The 7281-nt window shown below is 46.2% G+C and overlaps 1 long non-coding RNA gene across 1 annotated transcript; it reads left to right on the plus strand.

The window, feature by feature from the left end:
• The first annotated feature begins 3530 nt into the window (after positions 1 to 3530).
• Positions 3531 to 6757, plus strand: LOC129392759 (uncharacterized). The gene is made up of 3 exons (XR_008619226.1): positions 3531 to 3595; positions 3932 to 4044; positions 6621 to 6757. It is a non-coding gene; the product is annotated as an uncharacterized lncRNA (long non-coding RNA).
• The last annotated feature ends 524 nt before the right edge of the window (positions 6758 to 7281 follow it).

Genomic DNA, 7281 nt, shown 5'->3' on the forward strand with positions numbered 1-7281 from the left:
TAGTTTTCATTACTGTATAGTATTCCATTATATGACTAGATTACAAGTTACCGATTTTCTGTTAGTGGACTTTTGGAATGTTTCCCATTAGGATATTATGAATCATGCTGCTTTGGACATTCTTGTACATGTTTTTTGAAGTACATGTACCCTGGGAATGAAATTTTGGGGTTATTTCACCAGCAGAGAGACCAACAGAGCACCTAAAGGAATTAGATGTTGCACACTGAAGATTCAAGGGGAAGGAGGGGCACATGATGGTTGTTTTCAGTGTTCCAAAGTGTTTCAGGAAGGAAAAGTGAAGGGAATCCATTGTTGGTCCAGAGGTTAGAACTACAGCAATGGGTAGAAGCCATATAAGCAGCAGTGGTTCTGAACCTTGACTTCACAATGGAATCTCCTGGGGAGCCTTAAAAAGTAACTTATGCCTGAGCTTTACCCTCCCAGAGATTCTGATTTAATTTGTGTGAGGTGCTGCCTGGGCAGGATAACTCATTTTAGACAGATTTTTTTACAAAAAATTTTTAAAGCTAGTATTTGATTAATTAGCAGCTTCAGTTTACTAGAATATCCCATTTCCCCAAACTGATTACATGAGGTCTTGCTATTTTTTAACTCTTTATTTTGAAAAAATTTCAAATCTATAGAACAATAACAGTACAAGGAACTCATGTGTACTCTTACCTAGATTTATAATGTTTAACACTTCACCACATTTGCTTTATATCTTTCTAAATATACATAATTGTTACTGCTGAATCATTTGAGGGTAAGTTGAAGGCCCTTCATCTCTAAATACCTCATGATCTATATCTCCTAAGAACAAAGATATTCTCTCACATAACTACAGTACAATTATATAATTCAGAGAAGTTAACTTCAGTACAATATTATCTTCTAATATGTAGTCCATATTCAAACTTGCCAGTTGTCCCAATAATGTCCTGTATAGCAATTTCTGCTTTAGGGTCCAGTGTGGGAACACTTACTGCATTTAGTTTGTCATATCTCTTTAGCATTCTTCAATTTTTAGTAGGTCCTCACCCTTTTTTTTTGTCTTTCATGACATTTTTGAGGTGAGGCCATTTGTAGAATGTCTCTCAATTTGGGTTCTTATGACTGAATTCAGGTTATGCATTTTTGGCTGAAATATTACATAAGCTGTATGTCCTCAATACATCACATCGAGAGGCATATGTCAATTTGCCCTTTTATTGGTGGAGGTAACATTGACAACTTGATTTTAAGGTAGTGTCTGTCAGATTTCTGCAGCGGTAAAGATACTTTTTTTCCTTTGTAATTAAAAAGTTATCTGTATAGGGACTTCCCTGGCGGCGCAGTGGTTAAGAATCCACCTGCCAATGCAGGGGACACGGGTTCAAGCCCTGGTCCGGGAAGATCCCACATGCCGCGGAGCAACTAAGCCCGTGCGCCACAACTACTGAGCCTGCGTGCTGCAACTATTGAAGCCCACGAGCCTAGAGTCCATGCTCTGCAACAAGAGAAGCCACCACGGTGTGAAGCCCACGCACCGCAACGAAGAGTAGCCCCCGCTCACCGCAACCAGAGAAAGCCCGCGCGCAGCAGCGAAGACCCAACGCAGACAAAAATAAAATAAATAAATAAATATACAAAAAAAAAAAAGTTATCTGTATAAATACCTCAGCAAATGTTTACCAGTAACTTTAATGCCCTTTTTGCCCAAGTCAGTTATTCTGAGGCTTACAAAATGTTGATGTTTTAACTTTATCATTCTTTCTATACTTATTAGTTGGCATTCTACTATAAAGGTCTTTTTCTCTTTCATTTATTTACAATTTTTAGTGTCAGTATGGTCTCAGATTGTTTTTAAATTCAATTTGTTATACCCATTACTGTCATTAGCCTTCTTAAATTGTTTCGTTGAGGTATAATTTGCCTACAGTAAAGTACACAGATCTTATGTGTGCCGAATGGTGAATGTTTTTACACGAACACACCTGTGTAATCACCGCCTAGGTGAATAGAACATTTCTAGTACATCAGAAGGCTCCCTCATAGCCCTCTCAGTCTCATTATCCTTTTTGTCCCTGATTTCAACCTGGTTCTTGTGTCTAAGTCCCCATCTTTCTTCACTTGCTTTCTGGCACAAATTATTCCAGGCTCATCTTGTACTTTCTCTGCTCCAGCCTGGGAATTGCCCATTTCTCCCAAGGAGCCCTGGTTTCTTTTATTGAGGACTGTTACTTTGAAATCAGTATCTAGACACTAGCTATGCTCACTCTACTGGGACATTATTGCTTCTAGGCCCTTTCAGAGGTTAGAGCTAGAAAATATCTAATTTTATCTATCTTAAGTCATTTCTTAAAATCATACCTCCAATTTCAGTCAATCATAAGGTGCTCTCCTTTCCCTATTCCAAATTCCATATTCCCGCAGTAAGAATCTAGGCTGCCAACTACATCAATGTTTATTCACTTGCTCAATTTCAAAATAATTATCCCATTATGCTACCAAACAACAAGTCTACTAAGTAAAGATTTCTTTGCAACTATTTTGTCTTTAGATTAATGGTTATAAGGTCAAAGTACTCTGTTAAAAAGTTACTTGGATTCGTTTTTCTCCTCTTACATGCTTGCAATCCCAAAGTGACATTTCTAAGATAGTTAGAAGATTAAATGAATTCATTCTCTGCCTCCTGGAACACAGCCTCCACAAGGGTAGGGACCTTATTTTTTTTCATTGCTATTAGTCTAACTCTTAGACGCTCAACTAATATTTGTTGAATGAGTAAGTGAATGCCAGGGTTGAGCTGTGCACTGAGAAGATTTATGAAGTGAGTCGCTCCTGGCAGACTCTCATAACCTGGTAGGCTTCGAACAAAGTGTGATATTCCCCAAGGCTTTCGGGAGGTGGTGGTGGAAGACTGGGAAAATGTATAACCCCAGATGGTAAGCCCTGGGGCTTTGGAGGTATTCCAGACTCGGAGCAGCCACAGAACGAGAAAGCCTCTTCTGGCTGACGGGCCGTGGCTCGTACAAGTTCGTACCAAGTAGCCAAGTTGAGGTCCAAGCTGCATGCTCTGCCACTCAAAGCAGGCGCTTTGGACTAGGCAGCTAATATTTTTAAAAGCCGAATTCAGATAGGGATTCTGAGAGACTGAGGGGACATGCCCAAGTCCGGAAGTCGGAGGCGCAGCGAGTCCCGCGTCCCAGCTACCCGGAGGTCACACTTACCGGTAAATCTAACTTCCGAGTCCCGTTTCAGGCCTCCAGCCCCACTGGTCAATAAGCTCCACCCCCTGCTGGCCCCAGCAGATGCCGTGCCCTGATTGGCCGTATCTGAAGCCCCGCCCTAGCGTCGCAACCTCAGGTAACTCCGAGCTCCAACTCCCGCGCCAGCCTCGGGACTCTCGGCTTCTTATTGGACTAGCAGTTTCCAATCGGAAGGGCTTTTGAACCTCAGTCCTCGGGTGGCGCTGGCCATTGGCGGACAGAATGGGGGCGGGGCCTGAGGTCGTCGCCGGTACTGCCTGTGGATAAGGTAAGGGACTAGAGGCGAACCTGGCGACAGGGCGGCCTCGCGTCGACTCTGACTTCTCTCCCCGCCCCCGCGGGTGAGCCCGCGCGAGACCCCGCGCCCCATCCCAGCGCCCGTGCAAGTGCGCCTGCGCAGCAACAGCCAGCAGCCCGAATACCCCTTCCCCTCTTCCTCCGCACCTTTTCCCTTCCTCTCCCCCGCCCCCCTCCCTGCCTTGCCTTGCCATCCCGTCCCGACCCCTAAGGCCCTTTCGTGGGGTCTCCCTAGTCCCTGTCCTTCCCCCACCCCGTCCCCATCCCACAGGATCCTGGCTCCCCAGCCGCAAGGGCTGCGCTTCCGCGAGCCGCGATGTTCGTCCTCTCAGAGCCTGTGGGCCTCCCTGCCTTCACTGCCCTCCGTTTCCTCCACACAGGTCCCCAGCTACTTCAAAATGACGCTGGACGTGGGGCCGGAGGATGAGCTGCCCGACTGGGCTGCGGCCAAGGAGTTTTACCAGAAGTACGACCCTAAGGACGTCATTGGCAGGTGAGCCCACGGCAGGGAAACAGAGGTCCGGAGAGGTCAGGTCCTAGCCAGGGTTCCCTCTGAGGGCTGTAGAGTTCTAAATGGGAAGGGTCAGTGGTGAGTGGAGGAACATTTGGTGACTAGACTCTTATTCTGAGTCAACCCCCATTTTTTCACGAATTCATTCATTTATGTGTTCAACAAACATAATTCAAGCACCTACAGGGTGCCAGACACAAAAGTAAACATGGGGAGTGTAGAAGAGATGTTTATGCCCTGGAGGTACTCCAAGTGATGCGACTGAAAGAGACACATGAACATATAAAAAGTATCAGGCTGTGTAAAAAGTGCTGCTGGGTCTCAGAAAACCACAGCTTCCCAGAAGTGGTGATATTTGGGTCCTGAAGGATGAGTAGGAGTTCAGCACACACCAAATAGAAGGAAGCCGTCACCTGTAGAGGCAGTGGCTGATACATTTATTCATCAAGGTTTTCTAAGCATGTACAATGTGCTGGGTGCACTGTGCTAGGCACTGGAGATGTTAAGACCCACACCTTAACATCTTATAAGATTTCTGTTCTCCTGGAGTTTATGTTCTAGTGGTAGAGAGAGACAATAAACACGAAAACAAGTTAAAGTTCATTGTAAGTGCTAGGGAGAAAATAAATAGAGTTATGGAACAAGAGTAATTAATGGAGCTGAGACTTGGGCGATGAGAATGAACAGGTCATGAGCTGAGGCAGGATATATTCCGGGCAGAGGGCAGAGGGAACTGCCGTGTTCAAAGGCTCAGCATAGGAAAGGGCCTATTCAAGCAACAGACAGAAGATCATAGTGACTAGAATGTTGTAAGAGTGGGAAAAGGTGGAGGAAATTAAGTTGGAGAGGTAAATAGAGGATGGATTATGTGGAGCCTTGGGCCAGGATAAGGAATTTTTTTAAAAATAAATTTATTTATTTATTTATTATTTATTTTTGGCTGTGTTGGGTCTTCGTTGCTGCCTCGGGCTTTTCTCTAGTTGCGGCGAGTGGAGGCTACTCTTCGTTGCGGTGCACGGGCTTCTCATCGCGGTGGCTTCCCTTGTTGTGGAGCACGGGCTGTAGGCGCGTGGGCTTCAGTAGTTGTGGCTCGTGGACTCTAGAGCACAGGCTCAGTAGTTGTGATGCACGGGCTCAGTTGCTCCACGGCATGTGGGGTCTTCCCGGACCAGGGCTCGAACCCGTGTCCCCAGCATTGGCAGGCAGATTCTTAACCACTGCGCCACCAGGGAAGTTCCAGGAATTTTTTTTTAAGATTTTTTTGATGCGGACCATCTGTTTTTTGGGGGTTTTTTTTGCGGTACGCGGGCCTCTCACTGTTGTGGCCTCTCCCGTTGTGGAGCACAGGCTCCGGACGCGCAGGCCCAGCGGCCATGGCTCACAGGCCCAGCCGCCCCGCGGCATGTGGGAGCTTCCTGGACCGGGGCACGAACCCGCGTCCCCTGCATCGGCAGGCGGACTCTCAACCACTGTGCCACCAGGGAAGCCCATGATGCGGGCCATCTTTAAAGTCTTTATTGATTGTTACAATATTGCTTCTGTTTCATGTTTTGGTTTTTTGGCCACAAGGCACGTGGGATCCTAGCTCCCCAGGGATCAAACCCGCACCCACCCCCTGCATTGGAAGGCAAAGTCTTAACCACTGGACTGCCAGGGAATTCCCTAGGATAAGGAATGTAAAGTTTATTCTGGTGATACTGGTGGTTTCCAGTAGGGTAGTACTATGATCTGATTTACATTTCTGTGATTTGGGGCCTAGGAACTTAACCTTTCTATGCCTCAAAGTTTCTCCATTGTAAATGGGAGAATTAAAAAAAGAGCCTACCTTGTAGGTTGCTGTGAGGACGGAAAGAGTTAATATGATTCTCTTAGGACACGTCCTGGCACATGGTGAGTGCTCAATACAGGTGTGTTATTACATTTAAAAAGATCATTCTGGCTCTTATGTGGAGAGTGGATAGGAGAGGGGCAAGAATGGAAGCATAGAGACCAGCTAGGAAGCTATTGATTCATTCAGGCTAGAGATGGTGATGGTTTAGACTAGAGTGGTAGTGGTAGAGATCGAGAGAAGTGGATAATTTAGGTGATGGCTTGAAGGGAGACTTGATACAATTTCCTGAAGGATTGGATATGGACCACAAGGGAAAGGGAAGAAAACAAGAATAAATTCTAAGGTTTGGATTTGAGTGCTTGAGTACCGTTTACTGAAATGAAGAAGACTGGGGAAGATCAGTCTGGAGGGAGGTGTGAACAAGTCAACAGTTCCACCAACTGGAGCTGTCCAGTGGGCATGTGAGTCTGGAACTCAAGCAAGAGCGCTGGGCTAGAGCTGTTAACTCGGGAGGCATCAGCATATAGATAGTAGTTGGCAAGAGAAATGTAGAGTAGTGAAAGAGGCCTAGGCTCAGACCGTGGGGCATGTCACCATTAAGGAGTTAGAGGAGGAGCCAGCAAGGGAAACTGTAGAGATGCCATCTGTGAATTAGAAAGAAAAACACAAGAGTATGTTTGGGACTTCCCTGGTGGCGCAGTGGTTAAGAATCTACCTGCCAATGCAGGGGACATGGGTTCGATCCCTGGTCCAGGAAGATCCCATATGCTGCAGAGCAACGAAGCCCATGCACCACAACTACTGAGCCTTCATTCTAGAGCCCGTGAGCCACAACTGCTGAGCCCACGTGCCACAACTACTGAAGCCCGCGCGCCTAGAGCCCATGCTCCACAACAAGAGAAGCCACGGCAGTGAAAAGCCCGTGCACTGCAACGAAGAGTAGCCCCCCCACTTGCTACAACTAGAGAAAGCCCACGCGCAGCAACAAAGACCCAATGCAGCCAAAAATAAATAAATAGATTAATTAATTAATTTTTTTAAAAACCCACCAACTTTAAAAAAAAAGGAAGAGTATGTTTCTGGAAGGTTGGCGTGGTCTGCTGTGACACATGCTGCTGAGGCCAGGAAATCCAGTGGGGTTGTGACCGTTAGATTTGTTCAGACTCCTTTTAGATAGCACATGGAGATGTCAAAAAGGTTGGAATCAGGAATTCTAGAGAGAAATCAAGGCTTGAGACAGCGTAGCAGGCAGGAAGCATTTACACATAGTTGGTATTTAAAGCCCCTGGGGGGAATTCCCTACAGTCTAGTGGTTAGGACTCTGTGCTTCCACTGAAGGGGGCATGGGTTTGATCCCTGGTCAGGGGACTAAGATCCCACATGCTGCG

The sequence above is a fragment of the Physeter macrocephalus genome, chromosome 14 (genome assembly GCF_002837175.3).
Source record: "Physeter macrocephalus isolate SW-GA chromosome 14, ASM283717v5, whole genome shotgun sequence".
Taxonomy (NCBI): domain Eukaryota; kingdom Metazoa; phylum Chordata; class Mammalia; order Artiodactyla; family Physeteridae; genus Physeter; species Physeter macrocephalus.